Source organism: Jaculus jaculus, chromosome 7 (genome assembly GCF_020740685.1).
Source record: "Jaculus jaculus isolate mJacJac1 chromosome 7, mJacJac1.mat.Y.cur, whole genome shotgun sequence".
Classification (NCBI taxonomy): domain Eukaryota; kingdom Metazoa; phylum Chordata; class Mammalia; order Rodentia; family Dipodidae; genus Jaculus; species Jaculus jaculus.
Window position 1 is genome coordinate 55630703 of NC_059108.1, and position 21693 is coordinate 55652395.

Below are 21693 nucleotides of genomic sequence, written 5' to 3' on the forward strand. Positions count from 1 at the left end.
GGAATGCCACTGATCTTATAATAGAACCTCAGTGAATCTCAAAATATTCTTGATTTTTAGCAATATTGTTCATAATAGCATTGATCCTTGATCATATCATCTAACTGTTCATTATATAGTTCTTTTTCATTTGTTGTTAGTGTTATTCTAAGATATTTAATTTTGTTGTTATTGAAAATGGGACAGTCTCACTCATTTCTTTCTCTCTATATTTGTCTTTTGCATGTAGAAAAGCTACTGATTTTTGTGCATTGTATTTTGTATCCAGGTACTTGCTTAAGGAATTTATCACCTTTAGAAATTTCAGAATGGATCATGTCATTTGCAAGTAGGGCTAACTTAACTTCTTCCTTTCCAATTTGAATTCCTTTTATTGCTTTCTCCTGTTCTATTGCTTGGGCTACTACTTCCAGTACTATGTTAAAGAGCAGTGATAAGAGTGGGTACCCCTTTATTGTTCCAAATCTTAGTAGAAACTCCTTGAGTTTTTCCCCATTAAGAATTATTTGGGATTTAGGACCTTTATATGTAGCCTTTATTGTGTTGAGATATAAGTGCTCCATGCCTACTCTTTTCAATGTTTTGATCATGAAGAGATGCATTTTGACAAAGGCCTTCTCTGTATTAATTGAGATGATCATGTGGTTTTAATCTCCATGGATGTGATAGGTTTGTTTAGGAGATTAATCTGCTCTGAGTTTAGTTTGAGTAGGTGATATGTGTCTAGGAATTAATGCATTTCTTCCATATTATTAAATTTTGTGGAGTAGAGGTTTCGGAAGTATGCCCTGACGATTCTCCCAGTTTCATTGATGTCTGTAGTGATCTCTCCTTTTTCATTTCTGATTTTGTTAATATGAGACTTCTCTTTTTTGTGCTTAATCACTTTGGCCAGGGGTCTGTCAATCTTGTTTATTTTTTTCCAAAGAACCACCTATTTGTTTCATTGATTTTTCAAAAATTGTTTTCCTGGTTACTAATTCATTAATTTCTGCTCTAATCATGTTTATTTCTTTCCATCTGAAGCTCTTTGGGTCAGATATGTCTTGTTTTAACAGTGCCTTTAGGTGAGCAGTCAGGTTATTTATTTGTGATCTCTCGACTTTGTAATGAAGACATTTAGGGCTATGAATTTTCCCCTTATGACTGCCTTCATTGAGTCTCATAACTTCTGGTAGGTTGTGTTTTCATTTATCATTCAAATCTAGAAATTTTACAATTTCTTTTTTGATTTCTTCCTTGGCCCAATCATTGTTTAAATGTGTGTTGTTTAGTCTACGGGAGTTGGTGATGTTCTTGACGTGTCTCTTGTTTTTTAATTTCTAGCTTTAAAGCATTGTGATCTGACATGGTGCAGGAAGTTACTTCAATTTTCCTGAGTTTATGAAGGCATGCTTTATAGCCTATTACATGGTCAATTTGGGGGAAGGTTCTGTGAGCTGCTGAGAAGAATGTGTATTCTGTAGAGTTGAGGTGGAAAGTTCGGTAGGTATCTTTAGGTCTAGTTGATCTATGATGTTCCTCTTGAAAATCACCTCCAAAAGCCAAAGCCACACTGGTGTCTAGCAACAATTCCACTCCTCGGTACCACTTTACTGTTGCAGTCAGGTTTTCATTGCTGGTAGAAATCACCACCAAGAGTAGCTTGTGGGAGAAAGAGGTTTATTTTGGTGTATAGGCTTGAATGGGAAGTTCCATGATGGCAGGGAAAATGATAGCATGAGTAGAGGTTAGACATCAGCACCTGGCCAAAATAAGGTAGACAAGAGCAACAGGAGAGTGTACCGAACACTGGCAAGAGGAAATTGGCTATAACACCCATAAACCCACCCACAACAATACGCATCCTCCAGCAGGCATTAATTCCCAAATCTCCATCAGCTGGAAACCTAGCATTCAGAACACCTAAGTATATGGGGGACACCTGAATCAAACCACCACATTCCTCCTCTGGCCCCCATAAACTGATAACCATCCATGATTTAAAATGTAATACATTCATCCAACTTTAAAAGTCCCCATAATTTTTATCAATTCCAATGATGTTCATACATCCCCATAGTCCAAGATCTTTTAACTGAGCCATAATACCACCCCCCCCCAAAAAAAAACCATAATGGCACAGAATAAACATTTATACTGTAAAACATGGCATTGGGCATAGCAAAGAAATTTTCAACCATATAAGATTTAAAACAACCAGGGCAAACATCAAACTCTGTAGCTTCAAGGCCAACAACTCTAGCCAGTGATAAATCTTCACATCCCATAATTCTAACCAGCAACAAGACTCTGGCATTCCAATTACTCACCTCCAACTAGGCTACTCATAGTCCTGGAAAACTTCATTTGGGCCAGCAGCTTTCCTCAGCAGCCATCTTGTGTTTCTAGCATTCCACTAGGTCTCCACTGTAATCCATTGTTCATCCTCATGGCTCCATGTGGTTTCCATGCAGGCATCCAGCAAACCAAATTCACACTGCCCATGGCATTTCCAAACCACAAGACCATGTTTCAGACTCAATGACCCCCTCTTTCCTGAATTTCTTATGCTCCACAATATTAAATAGGGTGTCAATTTTTAAACCAGGGGAGTATAAAGCAGACTTTGAAGAACAGGAGACTCCTTGAACTCTCAAGTTCCTTCAGAAGAGTCTACATTGTTCCCCTTGCCCCAGTGCAAGTCAGCTGGTCCAATCTCAAAGTTTATAATCTCTCAATTGAAGCTGCACAGGCAGAAGTTCACCCAAAGATTTGTGTGTGTGTGTCTGCCATGTCACTCTGCTCACAACAGTTCATTTCTATGCAAAGCAACTCTGCAAAACTTCTCAGTACACAAGCATATCAGCAAGCTTCCCACACAAACTGCTAGCCCAAACCAAGCAAACCTATTTCTCACCCTCATAAGCCAAACCTCACAATCCATAGTTCTTACTGCACTCAGGCCTTTTAACTCTGACCAGAATAGTCCATCAAGCTGTATTTACAGCATTATAAGGCATCTCTTAGGCCATGGTTTCCAATCCTTCCACATTCCTCTTGAAAATGGGCTCCAAAAGGCCAAAGCCACACTGGTGTCTAGCAGCAATCCCACTCCTCAATATCACTTTACTGTTGCAGTCAGGTTCACATTGCTGGTAGAAATCACCCAAACAAGAGTAGCTTGTGGGAAAAAGGTGGTTTTTTTTTTTTTTTTTTTTTTTGTTTTGTTTTGTTTTTTTTTTTTTTTTTTTTTTTTGGCTTACAGCCTTGAATTGGAAGCCCCATGATGGCAGGGAAAACGATAGCATGAGCAGAGGGTGGATATCACCCCTCCCCCAGCCAACATAAGGTGGACCATAGCAGTAGGATTGTGTGCCAAACACTGGCAAGAGGAAACTGGCTATAATACCCATAAGCCTGCCCCCAACAATACACTGCCTCCAGCAGGCATTAATTCCCAAATCTCCATCAGCTGGGAACCTAGCACTCAGAACACCTAAGTTTATGGGGGATGCCTGAATCAACCCCCCCCCCACAGATGGTGTTGGTGTTTATTTCTGTAATATTGTTGAGTAGACTTTTTTAAAAAATAAACTGGGGTACCCCCATGTTTGGGGCATATATATTTATGATTGTGATGTGCTCATGTTGGATATTTCCCTTGATGAGTAAGAAATGATCTTATTTGTCCTTTAAATTAATTTGGTTTGAAGTCTATTTTATCAGATACTAATATAGCAATACCTTCTTGTTTTTTATTTCCATTACTTGTAATATCATTTTCCAACCTTTCACCATGAGGATGTTTCTATCTTTAGGGGTGAGTTTCTTGAAGAAAGCAGATAGAAGGGTCCAGTCTTTAGGTCCATCCTGATAGCCCCTGTCTTTTGATGAGTGAGTAAAGATGATTAATATTTAAGGTTATTGCTGTGAGGTTTTAATTAATCCTTGCCATGATGAGGTGTTATGTGGTTGGGTGCTTACTTATGTTATGTACTGTTTTGATCCTGGTCTGTTTGGTCATTGTTGGCTATTGAGATTGATTGTTTGACTATTATGTGCAGAGTATTCCCTCAGGTATTCTCTGTATATGTAGCTCTGTGTTGATATAATTATAGAGTTGACTTTATTGATGGAAAGTTTTTTTTTTTTTTTTGTCATCTATTATTAGGGATGCATTTGCTGGGTAAAGTAGGTTGGGATGGAAGCTATAGTTTCTCAGACTTTGAAATGTTCAATTTCAGGCCCAGCTGGCTTTCAGGGTTTTCATGGAGTAATCTGATGTTATTCTAATGGTATTACCTTTGTTTGTTGTGAATTTCTTCTCTCTTGCTGCTTTTAACTCTCTCTCTCTTTGATTTCACTGCTAAGGGTTTTAACTATAATGTGTCTTGGAGAGTTTCTTCTTTGGTTCTGCCTGTTTGCTGTTCTGTGGGCTTCTTGGAGCTGGATGGGCCTCTGTTTTCCAAGATTTGGAAATTTTCTTCAATAATTTTGTTGAGTATGTTTTCTATGTCTCTGGTCTGTATTCCCTCACCTTCTGCTATGCCCATGATCTAGATATTTGGTCATTTTCGAGTGTCCCACAATTCCCTCATATTCTGTTCACTTCATATTTTTGAACTCAGCAAAGATTTTGGCCTCCTGATTAGTTATTTGTGTGCGTGTCATACCTTCCAGATCAGATGTTCTTCTTGCCACATGAGTAACTCTGGTGGTTGTAGAGAGGTTTTAATAAATTCTATTTGATTTTCTTGTACTCAGTCAATACAGTCCAGTTGGTAACATATTTAGCCTTTTCCCTGTCCTCCCCCCTCCACAGGGACCCTCCTTGTTGGGGCATATGGGTTGGGCATTGTGGAGTTAGCCTTCAGTACTGCAGAGAAGGAAATTTCTGTGTCATGACCCAATGTGGGGCTCTGACATTCTTTCTACCCCCTTTCACAAATTTCCCTGAGTCATGTTGGGTTCATGTTAGGTCTTCTTCTATGTTCAGATTTTGGGAGCCTCTGTGTCTCTAGATATCTGGCTTGATTGTTCTCTGCATATATCTTCTTTACCATTGTGCTGCTTCCCAGTTTGCCAAGAAAACAGCATTCTTGCATGTTTGCCCAATTATTCTTAGTTTCAGCTGGGGCCCTTTTGAGTTATGATGGGGTTATTCTCCCTTTAGGCTCTGCATCTATATGAAAAAGAGAAGCAGATTCGCTTATGGAGAGTAAAGTTACCACCAAATAAATGTGGTAGCCATTATTTTTTAGAGAGAGTTTAATAGAGATAGATCCACTTATAGCCCACAATTGGTGGGAGCTTGATAATGGAGAGTGGGCTCATTTTTGCATATGGTTCCAATGTGTTTCCCAGCTCCAGCTATGGGTTCCATTCCACTGAGCAGATCAGTTCACCAAATTGAGAGCAGTTGTTTTTCCACCATAGTTGTGTGCCACTATTGCACTTGTATGAGCATCGTGACAGTTTGTTTTCTGTTAAGTAGGTTAGAACATGTGTTTGCTCAATGATATTTATACCTGCTTAATTTGTAATAGCCAAGAAGTTGAATCAACCCAGAGGTCCATCATTAGACAAATGGATAACTAAGATGTGGTATATCTACATGATGGAATTCTGCACAGCAGTAAGAAATAATGACACAATGAAATTTGAAGAAAAATGGTCAAACCTGGAACAGATCATTCTCAGTAAACTCACCCAGTCACAGAAAGATTTATGTTTTTGAGTTCTTTGTAGATTCTAGAGATTAGGCCTCTGTCAGTTGGATATTCAGCAAATACTTTCTCCCATTCTGTGGGAGATCTATTGGCTTTGCTTATTGTATGTTTATTTGCAAAGAAACTCTTCAGCTTCATGTGATCCCATTGGTTGAGTGATGGTTGAAGACTCTGTGCTACTGGGGTTTTGTTCAGGAAGTCTTTTCCATTCCTACATCATGGAAAGTTCCTCCTATATTTTCTTCCAGTAGTAGCTGAGTTTCTGTTCCTATATAGAGGTCTTTGATCTATATTGATTTGAGTTTTGTACATGGTGAGATGAGTAGATCAAGTTTCAATTTCCTGCATATGGTTCATATGGTTATCCAGTTTGTCCAGCACCATTTGTTGAAGATGCTGTCTTTTTTGAGCCTGTATTGTTAGAGCCTTTGTCAAATATCAAGTACCTGTAGTTGCTTGACCCATAGTCCAGGTCCTCAATTCTATTCTATTGGTCTATACTCCTGTTTTTATGCCAGTACCAATCTATTTTTATTACTATGGTTTTGTAATATAGCTTTCTAACAGGTATGGTGATGCCTCCAGAGGTATTTTTTGCTGAGGATATGCTTGGATATCTGAGGTCTTCTGCCTTTCCATATGAACTTTGAGATCATTTTTCTATCTCTGTGAAGAACAATATTGGGATTTTAATTGGAATTGCATAAAATATGTATATTGTCTTTGGTAGGATTGCAATCTTCACAATGTTAATTCTGCATATCCAGGACCATGGGAGGTCTTTCCATTTTCTCAAGCCCTCCTCAATTTCTTTTTTGAGTGTTTTTATGTTTTCATTGTATAGATCTTTCACTTCCTTGGTTAGAGTTATTCCAAGGTATTTTATTTTATTTTTGTTCTGTTGAAAATGGCACCATGTCCCTTATTTCTTACTCTGTATCATTGTCATTTGCATATAGAAAAGCTACTGATTTTTGTGCATTGATTTTTGTATCCTGCTACTTTGCTAAAGGGGTTAGTCACCTTTGAGAGTTTTGGGATAGAGTCTTGCAGGTCTCTTGCATATAGAATCATGTCATGTGAGAATCGAGCTAACTTAATTTCTTCCTTTCCAAATTGTAACCCTGTTCTTTCTTTCTCCTGTCTTATTGCTTGAGCTAGGATTTCCACTACTATGTTGAATACCAAAGGTAAGAATAGACACCCCTGTCTTGTTCCTGATCTCAATGGGAACTCCTCCAGTCTCTCTTCATTAAGTATTATTTGGGCTTTAGGAGCTTTGTATATTCCTTCATTATGTTAAGGTATGAACCAACCATGCCAATTCTTTCCGATGTTTTGAAGATAAAGTGATGTTGTATTTTGTCAAAGGCCTTTTCTGCATCTATTGAAATGAAAATGTGGTTTTTGTTTTTAACCTTGTTTATATGAGGTACTACATTGACAGATTTGCATATGTTGAACCACCCCTGCAATCCTGAGATGATGCATACTTGATCAAGGTGGATAATAATGTTTTTGATGTGTTGTTGGATTCAGTGTGTTAGGATTTTTTTAATATGCATATAGTCTTCTTTTCTTCTGGCACCTCTGCCTGGTTTTGGAATTAGGGTGATGCTAGCTTCATAGAAGTTGGGGAGATTTTCCTATTCTCCAATTGTGTGGAAAAGTTTGAGAAAAATTGGTTTGAGTTCTTCCCTGAAGGTTTGATAGAACTCTTTTGAGGTGCCATCTGGTCCTGGACTCTTCTTCTTGGAGAGGTTTTTCATTATCTTTTCAATCTCGATGAGTGTGATAGATTTGTTTAGGAGATTAATGTGCTCTGAATTTAGCTTTGGTAGATGGTATGTGTCCAGGAATTTATCCATTTCCTCCATATTATCCAGTTGTGTGGATTAGAGGTTTTTGAAATACATCCTGATGATTCTTCCAATTTAACTTATGTCTGTTGTGATCTCTCCTTTTTCATTTCTAATTTTGTTAATTTGAAGTGTCTCTAGTTTTTGGTTGATCAAATTGGCCAGAGGTTTCTCAATCTTGTTTATTTCTTCAAAGAACCAGTTCCTTGTTTTGCCAATTTTCTTAATTGTTTTCTTACTTACTAATTCATTAATTTCTGCTCTGGTCTTATTTATTTCTATCTGTCTGGTCCTCTTTGGGTTGGATTCTTCTTGTTTTTCCAGTGCCTTTAGGTGGATTGTTACATTGCTGATTTGGGATCTCCCTGTCTTTGTTATGAAGGCATTTAGTGCTATGAAATTTCCCCTGAGGACAGCTTTCATTTTGTCCCATAAGTTTTGGTATGATGTGTTCTCATCGTCATTCATTTCTAGAAAATTTGCAATTTTATTTTTTATTTCATCCACTACCCATTGATTGTTTAAAAGTGTGCTGTTCAATTTCCAGGAGTTGATGGGATTCCTGGGGTCTTTTCTTGTTAATTTCTAGCAATATAGCATTGTGATCTGATATCATGCAGGAAATTGTCAGTCTTCCTAAATATATGGAGGCAGGCTTTGTGACCCAGTATATGATCTATTTTAGAGAATGTTCCATGGACTTCTGAGAAGAATGCATAGTCTGTGGATTTGGGATGGAAAGTTCTGTAGATGTCCATTAGGTCTAAGTGATCTGTGGTTTTGTTGAGGTCTCTTACTTCCATGTTGAGTTTCTGTTTGGATGATCTGTCTATTACTGATAATGGTGTGTTGAAGTCCCCAACTATGATGGTGTTGGTGGTTATTTCTGTTTTATTGTCAGGTAGTTTTTTTTTTTTTTATGAACTGTGATTCTCCTGTGTTCAGTGCATAAAGATTTATGATTGTAATATCCTCTTGATGTATCATTCCCTTGGTAAATAGGAAGTGGCCTTCTTTGTCTTTTTTGACTATTTTTGGTTAGAAGTCCATTTTATCTGATATTAGTATAGCTACACCTGCTTGTTTCTTATTCCCATTTGCTTGGAATATTGTTTTCAACCCTTTCACCCTGAGGAAGTGTCTGTCTTTAATGGTGATGTGGCTTTCTTGAAGGCAGCAGATTGAGGGGTCTAATTTTTGATCCATCTTATTAGCTGTGTCTCTTGATGGATAAATTAAGACCATTAGGTCTAAGTGATATGTGGTTTTGTTGAGCTCTCTTACTTTCCTGTTGAGTTTCTGTTTGGATGATCTATTATTGATAATGGTATATTGATGTCCCCGACTTCAATATGTCAATACGTCATCAATGGCGTTGGTGGTTATTTTTGTTTCATTGTCAAGTAGGTTTTGTTTTATGAACTGTGGTGCCCCTGTGTTTGGTGCATAAAGATTTATGATTGTGATATCCTCTTGATGTATCATTCCCTTGATAAATAGGAAGTGGCCTTCTTTGTCTTTTTTGATTATATTTGGTTTGAAGTCTATTTTTTCTGATAGTAGCATAGAAACACCTGCTTGTTTTTTATTCCCATTTTCTTGGATTATCATTTTCCACCCTTTCAACCTGAGTAGGTGTCTGTCTTTAGTGGTGAGGTGGGTTTGTTTGTTGACAACAGATTGAGGGGTCTAATTTTCTGACCCACCCTGTTAGCTTGTGTCTCTTGATATGTGAATTAAGGCCATTAATATTTAGGGTAATGACAGGTTTGATTTGATCCCTGCCATAATGTATTGGTATATGTGGTTTGGTGTTTTCATGGAATTTGAAGCTGTTTGTGCCTTCTCTGAGTTTCGTTATTGTGATCTGCTTCTTGTAGGCATTTGAGGTTGATTGTTTGATTCTTCTTTGTGGAAAATTTCCTTAAATACTCTCTGTAGGTTTGGTTTTGTGTTCATACAATTGTAAAGCTGAGTATTTTCATGGAAAATTTTTCTTTCACCATCTACTAGGAGGGATACTTTTCCTGTGTAAAGTAGTTTTGGTTGGAAGCCATAGGTTCTTAGACTTTGCATTCCAGTCCCTTCTTGCTTTCAGAGTTTCCATTGAGAAGTCTGAAGTAATTCTGATGATGTTACCTTTAAAAGTGATGTGCTGCTTTTCCCTTTATGCTTTTGGTATTTCTCTTTGGTGTTTTTGTTTAGAGCCTTAATGACAATGTGTCTTGTAGAGTTTCTCATTTGGTCCTATCTGTTTGGAGTTTTGTTAGCTTCTTATATTTGGATGGGCCTTTCTTTTGAGAGAGTGGGAAAGTTTTCTTCAATTATTTTGTTAAATAAGTTCTCCATGCCTTTGGTCTGAATTTCTTCACCTTTTGGTCTTCCCATGTCCTGAATGTTAGGGCATTTAAGGGTATCCAACAATTCCCTTATGTTCTGTTCACAAAAATTTTTGAACTTATTAAAACTTTTGAACTCTCAAACTATTTCTTCTGTTTTGCCTTCCAGATCTGAGTTTCTATCTTCCACATGGCTCATTCTATTCTTGAAAGCTTCTAAAGCGTTTTGGGCTTGTTCAATTAGGTTTCTACTACTTTTTTATGTATAGATTCCATCCCTCTCCTAAGTACCCTTTTAATGTAATTTTCTGATTTTCTTGAGGCCTCTTGGAATTCATCCATGTATTTATTTCTGTCTTCATTTAGTATCACCAGATGATGTCTTTTTCACTCTCCTTCATATCTCTTAACTGTCTTTGATCTCCTTCCATTTTCTTATCTATTAGGTCTAGTCTAGTGATGGCAGCATCCCCATAATTGTTGGTCCTTTGTTGCTTTTCTGCAAGTTCTACCAGAAGGTTGGGCAGGGTACATTGATCATAGCTTCGTTTTGGTGTTCTGATCCTAATGTGTCTTGTATGTTTTGACTAGAGACATCAGTTGTAGGACTGGGTGATCTTATTGGATTTACTTGCTTTTGATATTTTATGTTACTTCTTTTGTTCAGTAGTCTTCCTATCACAGTGTATGGGCAGGGAGAGTAGGACTGTGGTCTCCATGGGTGGGGGAAGTGGTGCCTCTTGGGCCTGAGCTTACACTCAGGCAAGTAGATAGGCAGAGTGGTCCTTGTCCATGTGGGTGGGAGGATCAGCCTGAGCTCATGTGCGAGTGCGAGGCACACAGACGAGGGTATCAGGCCTGAGCTTGCATGGGTGGATGGGCAGAGCTGGCCAGATCTTACATGGCAGACTGGCAGAGCAGGCCTGAGCTCACTCATGGACAGGTGGAACAGGCCTGAGTTTGCTCCTGGACAGGTGTCCAGAGTGGCCTGAACTCCCATGGTGGGCAAATGGGTGGATTGGGCCTGAGCTTACACGGCAAATGGGTGGAACAGGGCTAAGGTCATATGCACACTGTGGGCAGATGGACTGATCGCACCTAAACTTGTGCATTGGAGGGTGACCAGTGTGGCTTGAGCTCACATGCACAGTGGATAGAGAGGGGACTGGGCCTGAGCTGGCATGAGCGGATGTGTAGAATGGGCCTGAGCTTGTGAGTGGACAAGTAGAAAGGGCCTGAACTCATGCCTGGATGGATGGCTAGAATGACAAATGGGGAGATGGGTGGAGCATGCTGAGCTGGCATGGGCAGATGGGTGGTGGGGGCCTTAGCTCACAAAAGCACAAGTGGTGGGCAGGTGGATGGATTGGGCCTTAGCTAGTCTGGGCCAGCAGGTGGAGCCCCAAGGTCATGTGTTGGCAGGCCCCTGTGCAGTGAGACAAGTGGAACTACGCTGGCCTAGGTCCCCTTTCCTGCAGTAAGTGCAGGAGTATCCTGAGGCTGGTATTATGGCTAGGGCAGTGGCTTGGGGACATTGGGGGACTGCTGGCCTACCATAGAGTGAGGGAATCAGCCGATTCACTGTCCCCACCCCCCTGGGGCCTTTCACTGGCAATCTATTACAGATTGCTCTCCCCAAAAGACCCAGTGAACCCTTAATGATTTCCCTTTCATTCCCAGGTAGGTGTAGCACAGTTCAGCAGATGCCATTTTGATTGGAAGTTTGGTTTTCATCTCTTTTTTGAGGTATGATTTCAATTCAAATTCTGACTTTATTGATGCTCCTTGTAGTTCATTCTTTCATTTGATTAAGTCTTCACTAAGCTTAAACAACAGGTGGTTGAGGTCTTCCATTTCCTGACTTACCTTAATTTATTCATATCTCTTTGGTGCATTCTAACATTTTCTTCCATCAAGTTAAGCCTACTGTCAAAAGCTGAATGCTCTAGGACATGATTCTGTTCAATTTCATTGATTCAATTTTTGGTTTTTGATAGTTTGCTTCAAGATCAGCAATTTTTATTTTTAAATCAGGGTCTCATTGGTTGTTACATTTTCATTTGGGGAAAGAATTTCTGTTGATTTCTCTCTGATTTCATTGGAGGGTTCCATAGTGGAACTAGGCTTCCTTGGTGGAGGTCTCTCAGTTTTCTTACTTCCATTAGCTTTTTCTGCATTATTTTCTACCCATTATTTTATTTCAGAGGAAGCAAGTTTGCACCTTTTGGCCCATTCACTCTCTGACTCAGGTGAACAGGGATGTTGGTACTTAGTGTCCAGTCAAGATACCACAGCAAAAGGCCTCCCCAAACAAGAACAATTGGACCTACAAGAACCAGGGAACTAAGAGAAGTAAAGGAACAGGGATCTGGACTACTTCATGCTGAGCCCTTCAGGGCATGGACCAGTGCAGGCAAGCTAGACTGGGGAGTTTGGAAGAACCCACACACAGACTGGGCAGGTAACTCAGACCTGGGCTGTGGGAAGGGGGAGAACTCAGTTCTGCTTCTTCACACTAACTGCACAGGGAACTCCAGTCCAGGCTATGGGAGGGGGGAGACTACTTACTCTAGACTGCCATGCCCACCCTCACACTGTGCAGGGAACTCCTGTCTATATTTTCTTAATAGAAATCACATTCTGCTGTTATTCAGAAGGTTGTTCTAGACTATAAATATTTTAAGATTATTTCAGTCAAAAGAAATTTCAAATTAAGTTATTAAGTAGCTATTCTGAGATAAAAGTACAAAGAAAAATAAAATCATACAGAAAATTCAATATAGATTTCCCAGATCCCTTTCTCCAGAGGGTGTGTGCATGGAGTAAGTAGGTCAGATCTCCCTGCCTCTCACCATCACCCAGTTCCCAGTTCCCGGTAGGTTCCCCTGTGGCTGGCTTGGGGATATCTAGATCCAGCCAGCTTGTGTGGAAATAGGCTCCTTGCTCTGCCTTCCTGATTGAATAGCCACTGGGTCCCTGTGATGGTTAAAGTGTTGTCAACTTGGTCTGTTTAGTAATCCACAGACATCCCTTTTGGGTGGGTCTCCAAGGTTCTTTCTGGAATGGATTAATTGAAGTAGGAAGTCTTTCTCCCATAGTGAGCCCTTGTCCCAGAGCTGGTGGCACCTCTCAGAGGGGGACTTTATTTAAAGAAACTTCCTTCTACTTTGCTTCCAGAACTGGCTGATACCTTCCAGCATGGATTGAAGACAAGTACAGACTGAAGACCAATTGATTAAGCTTAATGGAGACTTAGTGAAATGCAAGAATTAATTCCAAGTAGCATCAAGAAAATCAGAACTTGAATTTAAATCATATCTCAAATAAGAGGTGGACATGTTGTAAAATGATAAAATTTTAAACAAAAATCAAATAGAGCTTACAAAAACCTTTCTAGAACCCCTCACTAATGTAGAAGACAGAATTTCTGACCTGGAAGACAAGACAGAAGAAATTGATTGGGAGACCAAAAATTTGCTAAGTTCAAAAAAATCATCTGATCAGAATACAAGGTACCTATGGGATACCATAAAATGACCAAACATCTGGATCATGGGTATACCAGAAGGAGAGGAAACATAGGCTAGATTCATATACAATATGTTCAACAAATTATTGAAGAAAATTTTCCCAATCTCTCAAAAGAGAGGCCCATCCAGATACCAGAAGCCCACAGAACACCAAATAGCAGGACAAAAGAATAAAGTCTTATAGGAACATCATAGTTAAAACTCTTAACAATGAAAACAAATAGAGAGTGCTAAAAGCAAGAAGAGAGAAACAACTCACTAAATACAAAGGTAATCCCATCTGAATTACTTCAGATTTCTCAGTGGAGATCCTGAAAGCCAGAGAGCCCTGGAATGGAACACTTCAAAGTCTAAAAAACTATGGCTTCCATTTTCAGGCATGCTGGTACATGCCTTTAATCCCAGCACTTGGGAAGCAGAGGTAGGAGGATCACTCTGAGTTCGAGGCCACTCTGAGACTACATAGTAAATTCTAGTAGAGCCTGAGCTAGACTGAAGCACTATCTTGAAAAACCAATTCCCCCCCGCCAAAAAAAAAAAAAAAAAAAAAAAAAAAACCACTATGGCTTCCAACCCAAGCTACTCTACCCAGCAAAAGTATCCCTCATAATAGATGGTGAAAGGATTATATGAACACAACACCAAACCTACAGAGACAACTTGAGGGAATACTCCACACAGAACAGTTGAACAACCAATATCATTTGCCAAGAAGAGGCTCAAAATAACCAAAACTAGACCAGGCTCAAAAAAGTGCAAAACACAAGAAAGCACCAAACCCCACAAAGCACCTCATCATGGCTGGGATTAAATTGAAACCCATAGTTATAACCTTAAATATTAATGGTCTTAACTCACCCATCAAAAGATACAAGCTAACAAGGTTTAAAAAAAAAAAAACCCTAGACCCTCCTATCTGCTATTTTCAGGAAACCCACCTCATCACTAAAGACATCCTCAAGGATAGAAAATGATATTCCAAGGAAATATAAATAATAAAGAAGTAGGTGCTACTATATAAATATCTGATAAAATAGACTTTAAACCAAAAGTAATCAAAAGGGACAAAGAAGGTGACTTCTTACTCATCAAGGCAATGACCCAACATGAGAACATCACAATCATAAATCTTTGTGTGCCAAACTGAGGTGCATCAGAGTTTATAAAACAAAACCTACTCGACAACAAATAGAAACAAATAGAAATAAACACCAAAACCATCATAGTCAGAGACTTCAGTACTCCACTATCATCAGTCGACAGATCATCAAGCAGAAAATCAACATGGAAAATAACAGCTCTAAACAACACCATAACTTAACTAGATCTAATAGACATCCACACAACTGTCCACCCCAACCATATAGAGTACACACTCTTCTCAGCAGCCCATGGAACCTTTTCCAAAATACAACATATATTGTGTCATAATGCATGCCTCCATAAGCAGAGCCCATGTTTTACCCACTGAATGGGAGAACATCTTCACCAGCTATGCCACTAACAGAAGCGTAATATCTACACTCTACAAATTACTCAAAAATCTAGGCAATAAAAAATTAAACAACCTTCTCCAAAAATGGGGTAGCAAAATATATAGGGAGTTCTCAGAGGAAGAATTATACATGTCTAACACATAATTACGAAAATGTTCAATATCCCTAAAAATTAAAGAAATACAAATTGAAACAACAATGATATTTCACCTTACTCCAGTAAGGATGGCAATCATTTAAAAAAAAAAATCTAACACATCTAATTCTCCCTACATTAATAATGCTTATCCCATTTAAAGTATGCTAACTTCCCTCTCCATTGGAGAATCTGTTCTTTTTCAGAGGGTAGTAAGACCAGAGGAGATAAACTACCCCTGACACTTCAGCCAAGCCACACTGAAGCCACGGAGGAAGTGGGGAGACAAACACGAGTGCTGCTTCCATGTTGTTCCTGATAATTAGTGCCAGGGTGTAGGAGACAGAGGATACTCAATACCTACCAAAGTAGAGATCCAGAGGCTCCTAGACTTAAAACTCACCCACCACTGCTCAGGGAATTTGGTGGAAGAGGGAGCAGGAATATTGTAAAAGCCACGGGTTGAGATATCATGCCCAGAGGCATTCCTCCCTCCAAAAATAACTGACTGCTGCTCCAACAATGCATAAACTAAACCCCATGGGTAATACATGAAATACCATTGAGGAGCATCCCCAATGAAATGGGGGCAGCTACAAGGGCAAAGAGGGTACCAACATATGATGTATCCATACAAAACATGTTGTTAATAATAATAAAAACATAAAAAATTAATATAGTTTCTCATTAGTGTCAAATAAATACATTGAATCAATAGAAATTCAGCAAAGCATATCCATTTCCAAATCAGTGCTTGGCACTGCGAAAGTCAATTCCAGTGAAATTTTTCTGTCTTCTTAGTAACCCCCAAGATTATGTATCTTAGTTCTATTTTATAGACTAGAAAGTTAAATGTCTGAGTTAGCAATCAACTGGTTCATGTTTAATAAACAGTAGATTAATATTGTCATTAGAGCTGTCTGTATCCATGACCACCATTAGCTCTACCATATCATTCCGGTCCCAGATACTGAGAATTTCCAGGAAATACACTAAACAATTAACCTAGTGACTTTGATGCCAATTTAAACACAACTATGTATAACATGAAATTACTTTTTTTTCCTTTTTGGTTTTTCAAGGTAGGGCCTCACTCTAGTCCAGGCTGACCTGGAACTCACTATGTAGTTTCAGGCTGGCCTTGAACTCATGGCAATCAACCTACCTGTGCCTCCCAAGTGCTGAGATTAAAGGCATGCACCTCTATGCCTCGCTTGCTTGAAATTACTTCTTGATAGATGCCCTATGAAATGACCTTGATAGTTCCTCTGGCTAATACAAACCCATTCACTTCAGTCTTTGTGTGGTGCCATATTGCTGAACCACACATGGGGACTGCATGTACAAGAAGAAGACCAGTCACAGTTGTCTACAAAGCAACACAACTACTAAGAGACCACAAAATGGCCAACTACTAAGCTTAGAAAGACTAAAACAATACTTGGTGACTGTACTTGAGCTTATGGGATGAGCAATGGTTAATTATTATATTTTGTGGTTTGAAAGAAGTGGAGATTAATTTTATGGTGATTTCACATTGGTTTTATTATGAAGCAAAGTATATATTTAGTTCTCACTGTGGAAGAAATCATTCTCTACTATATTTTTTTCCTATATAAAAATCCAAAGATAAAATCCCTTCTATCTAGTTTGTTTACTTTTTAACAAAAATTTGGTTATACTTAACTACATATCCGATGTTTGCAGTTAAGATACAGACAGGTAACGTAATTAATATCTTTTACTAGTAGCCTAACAATATTTTAATATTAATCATAAGCATCAGTCATTAGATGCTTTCTCAAACATATCAGAAACTATTGGCACATTCCCAATTTCCTACTGATGAGAACATAAATGTTGTTGATTCTTACATTACCAGTATCATTGGTGGTGCACGCCTTTAATCTCAGCACTCGGGAGGCAGAGATAAAAGGATTGCTAAAAGTTCGAGGTCACCCTGAGACTACAGAGTGAATTCCAGGTCAGCCTGAGTTGAAGTGTGACCCTGCCTCAAGAAACAAAACAAACAAAGAAAAAGAACTTAAAATTTCCAAGTATGTATCAGCTTCAATCTAGTAGAATAAGAAGCTATAGACAGTAGATATGCAAAAAGTCAAACAGAAATTAACACATCTTAAGAAGTTAAAATAAATCTTTATGTTTTTCATTTTTCTATGTATTCTTGGGAATTGATGTCATGGAAAGATTCTTGAAGATTGAGATGGAAGAATTTTCCTAAATTATATACATAATATATAAACTATATTTTACAGTTTTGTTTTTGTTTTTTTTGTGGAAGGGTCTCACTCTAGCCCAGGCTGACCTGGAAATCACTCTGTATTATCCGGATGGCCTTGAAGTTGCAGCAATCCTCCTACCTCTACCTCCCAAGTGCTGAGATTAAAGGCATGCGCCAACACACCCAGTTTATATATATTTTTACATGTAATCTTACACTGTATTTATTTGTTTAGAGTTTTCCAGATAGGGGCCTAATTCTATGGCCTGAAACTCATTTGGAATCCAGGTTTTCATTGGAACCCCTTATGACAATTGCTCCCAAATGCTGACATAGCAGGTGTGAGCCATCACATCCAGATCGTATTAGGCTTTATTTCTAATCAAAGGTAAACTTTTAGATTTTTTTAAATTTACTGCCAAATTCTATTCTGGAAGTTGTATTTGGATAAATTCTATTAAACAATATGTTTTCTTTTCTTTCTTTTTTTTTTTTTTTCCTTTCGTTTTTCAAATTAGGGTCTCACTCTAGCCCAGGCTAAGCTGGAATTCACTATGTAGTCTCAAGGTGGCCTCGAACTCACAACATTTCTCCTACCTCTGCCTCCTCAGTTCTAGGATTAAAGGGATATGCCACCATGCCCGGCATTGTTTTCTTTATTTAATTGCCTGTGTGTATAACACAGGGCTTAGATTTGCCTTTTGGTACTTGGGAATATAATATTACTCTCAGAAAGAATTTTATATAACAATTTTTTTGAAAGTTTTTCTTACCTACTCAGTTTACTCAATGTCATTAATGACTTATATTCTCTGACAGTGCTTCATTCCATGTCATGTCCATTACATCACATAAACAGGTGTATACTTCTTCCTTGCTCAATCCCTATGCCAGAACACATCTCACAACAGTGGCTGAGGAAGAATAAGTACATCAAAATTGTTTATCAGTGGAACACAGGAATAACTTTTAATTTGTCTTTCTGCCTGAAGCATTGTGCTCTTTTAAGTCTTATCTCAACAGAGCTCCCTTGTGTTACTTCCTAATGTAAATCACCGTGTCTTCCTCCTGCCTACACTCTTCAGCGGAGGATATGCATGTCCTAGTTTGTTCTGAAGAGTTCTAGTTTCTCCTATTGTTGGGGCATAACTATTATTAGTACCCTTTCCTCCTTCAACAAACAATACCCTGGTTTAGATTAAAGTTTTTCAGTCTTCTCAGCTTGGTAGTTTTGCTTTGCAATTCACATCAAGTAACATCCAACCTCTTGCCCTCTGCCCAGAATCTAGCCTGGTCAACCTCTGCCTACCTCAGGGACTTCAACAAAACTCTTCTGGAAAATTCCTGTGTAATTCAAATAGGTCAAACAATTTCTCCCTTAGTTCTCTGTACTTGATTTCCAACCCCCCCCCCCCACCAACTTTGCCTAGAATGCTGTTCTGTCAGACTAGCTAGCTCTTTCTTACAAAAGACAGTTTTTAAAAATCACCAATTTTTTTAAAATAGCCACACATTTCCCCATAGCTTTTCCTCTCCTCAATCTTTACTATCTGTTATTTGGTGATTGTTGCAGTCATGCTCGCATTGCTGGTAGAAATCGCCTGACTTAGGGAAGCTTTGGGGAAGAAAAGGGTTTATTTTGGCTTACAGACTTGAGGGGAAGCTTCATGATGGCAGGGGAAATGATGGCATGAGCAGGGGGTGGACATCACCCCCTGGCCAACATAAGGTGGACAATAACAACAAGAGTGTGTGTCAAACACTGCCACAGGGAAACTGGCTATAATACCCATATGCCCACCCCCAACACTACATTGCCTCCAGGAGGCATTAATTCCCAAGTCTACATCAGCTGGAAACCTAGAAATCAGAACACCTAAGGTTTATGGGGATCATCTGAATCAAATCACCACATTCTTCTCCTGGCCCCCATAAACTGGTAACAATTCGTGATGTAAAATGCAATGCATTCAGTCCAACTTTATAGATCCCCATGGTTTTTATCAATCCTAATAATGTTCAAACATCCTCATAACACAAGATCTTTTGACTGAGCCATAATATCAATCCCCCCAAAGCCCATAATGGCAGAGAATAAACACTCACACTGCAAAAGATAGCACTGGGCATAGCAAGACATATTCAGCCAATACAAGATTTAAAACAACCAGGGCAAACATTAAACTCTGTAGCTTCTAGTCCAACAACTCTAGTCAATGAAAAATCTCCAAGTCCAATAATGCTAACCAGCAACAAGTGTCTGGAGTTCCAATTCTGTCCTTCCAGCTAGGCTACTCACAGTCCTGGGAAACTTCATATGGGGTCAGCAGTTGTCCTTAACAGCCATCTAGTGGTCCTGGCATCTCCACTGGGTCTCCACTGCAAACCATACTCAGGGCTCCACTGGGTCTCCATGTAGGCATCTAGCCAACCTGCTTCTCACTGCTCATAGCCATTTCCAAAACATGAGAACACATTGCAAACTCAATGACTATCTCCTGCATTTCTTATACTCCATAATACCATGTAGAATGCCAACTTGTTAATCCAGGGGGGTTACTAAAGTGTTCTTTTAAAAATAGAACACCCCTTAAGGACTCAGCCCCTTCAAAAGAGTCTACATTCTTCCTGTTGCCCCAATGCAGGTTGGCTGGCTCAATATCAATTGTGGTAATCTCTCAATTGCAGCAGAATGGGCAGCAGTTTTACCCAAAGATTTCATTCTGAGCTATATTCCTCTGCTCACACTAGTCTATTTCTATGCAAAGCAAACCTGCTGTGCATAGAAAATTTCTCAGGACACAGGCATAACAGCAAGCCTCTCACACAAGCTGTTTCTACCCCAGTCCAGGAAAAGCTCTTTCTCACCCTCACAAGCTAAACCTCACAGTCCACAGTTCTTTCTGAATTCAGGTCTTTCACCTCTGACTGGAATAGGTCATTAAGCTGTACTTGCAGCATTGCATGGTGTCTCCTAAGCCAAGGTTTCAAATCCCTCCACATTCCTCTTGAAAATCATCTCCAAAAGGCCCAAACCACAGTCAGTTGTCTAGTAGCAACTCTACTCCTCTGGTACCAATATTACTGTTGTTGTCATATTTGCATTGCTGCCAGAAATCACCCAAACAAGAACAAATTTTGGGAAAAAAGATTTATTTTGGCTTACAGACTCCGTGATGGCAGGGAAAAATGAGGGCATGAGCAGAGGGTGGACATCACCTCTTGACCAACATCAGGTGGACATCAGGAAGAGGAGAATGTGCCAACCACTGGCTGTAATATCAGTAAGCCCACTCCCAACAATACACTGCCTACAGGAGGCATTAATTCCCAAATGTCCATCAGCTTGGAACCTAGCATTCAGAACACCCAAGTTTATGAGGGGGGGGGGCGGGGTCAGCTGAATCAAACCACCACAGTGATATTATTTCTTTCGCTACTACTTGTAAATTAACACTTAAAAGAGGTGACAATAAATTCTTGAAGCTTTGACTTAGACAGCTTTAAAAGTAATCCTTAACCAAATTTATATACTATTTTTAATTCTATTATTTTCAAATTTTATTTGTCTACTTGCTTATAAAGTTAAAAATAATAAAAGTGAACATGGGTCCCAAACATCTGAATTTTAGAGAAAACCAGTTTGTGAAGCTAAAGTTGTGCAAACTTATATCTAATATACAGGCATGGCCTTTGAATGTAATTTTACATGTCTATTCAACTCAATAACTTTTTTGAGCTAAGTTTTGTAAAGTCATTGTAAAGTGTCTGTACCAACCTATGTGGAGCTGCTTATCTTTTTTTCTTAAATACCTTCTGTTAAGTTCTATTCCACACACATTTATAGAGAATTGTACATGCTTTCATTTTGGTGTTAGAAACTCAAAAATAAAGAGAAGTTAATCCAAGTCATGAAGTTTACCAAAACTCAATGGATTACAATATTATGAAAGAAACCTCTGAGCTCAGTAAATTCAGATTCTAGTGTCCAACTAGAGATAAATATAATAAAAATTAAATGATATTTTGCTCTATAATTCCTTTTAGGTTATAGGCATTAGAGAGACTTAACATTGATGTATTGGTTAATATTTTATTATTAATTAATGTAATAAAGAAATAAATTGGAAAGATCAAGAAAAAGATAAAATTTAAATTATTCCTCATGAAAATTTTGTTTTAGTGGGTAGCCAATTATAAATAGAATTTTGAAGCATAGAAATAATGAATTCTATGCAAACACACAATTTATTATATGAAACAAATCAGTTTAATGATTTGTTTGGTCTACAGAGTTGTTTAAAATATTAGATTGAAAACAAGGCAGTCATGAAGCCATTTCTTTTCTTGAAATGCATTTTTTTTTCATTATAGCAATTC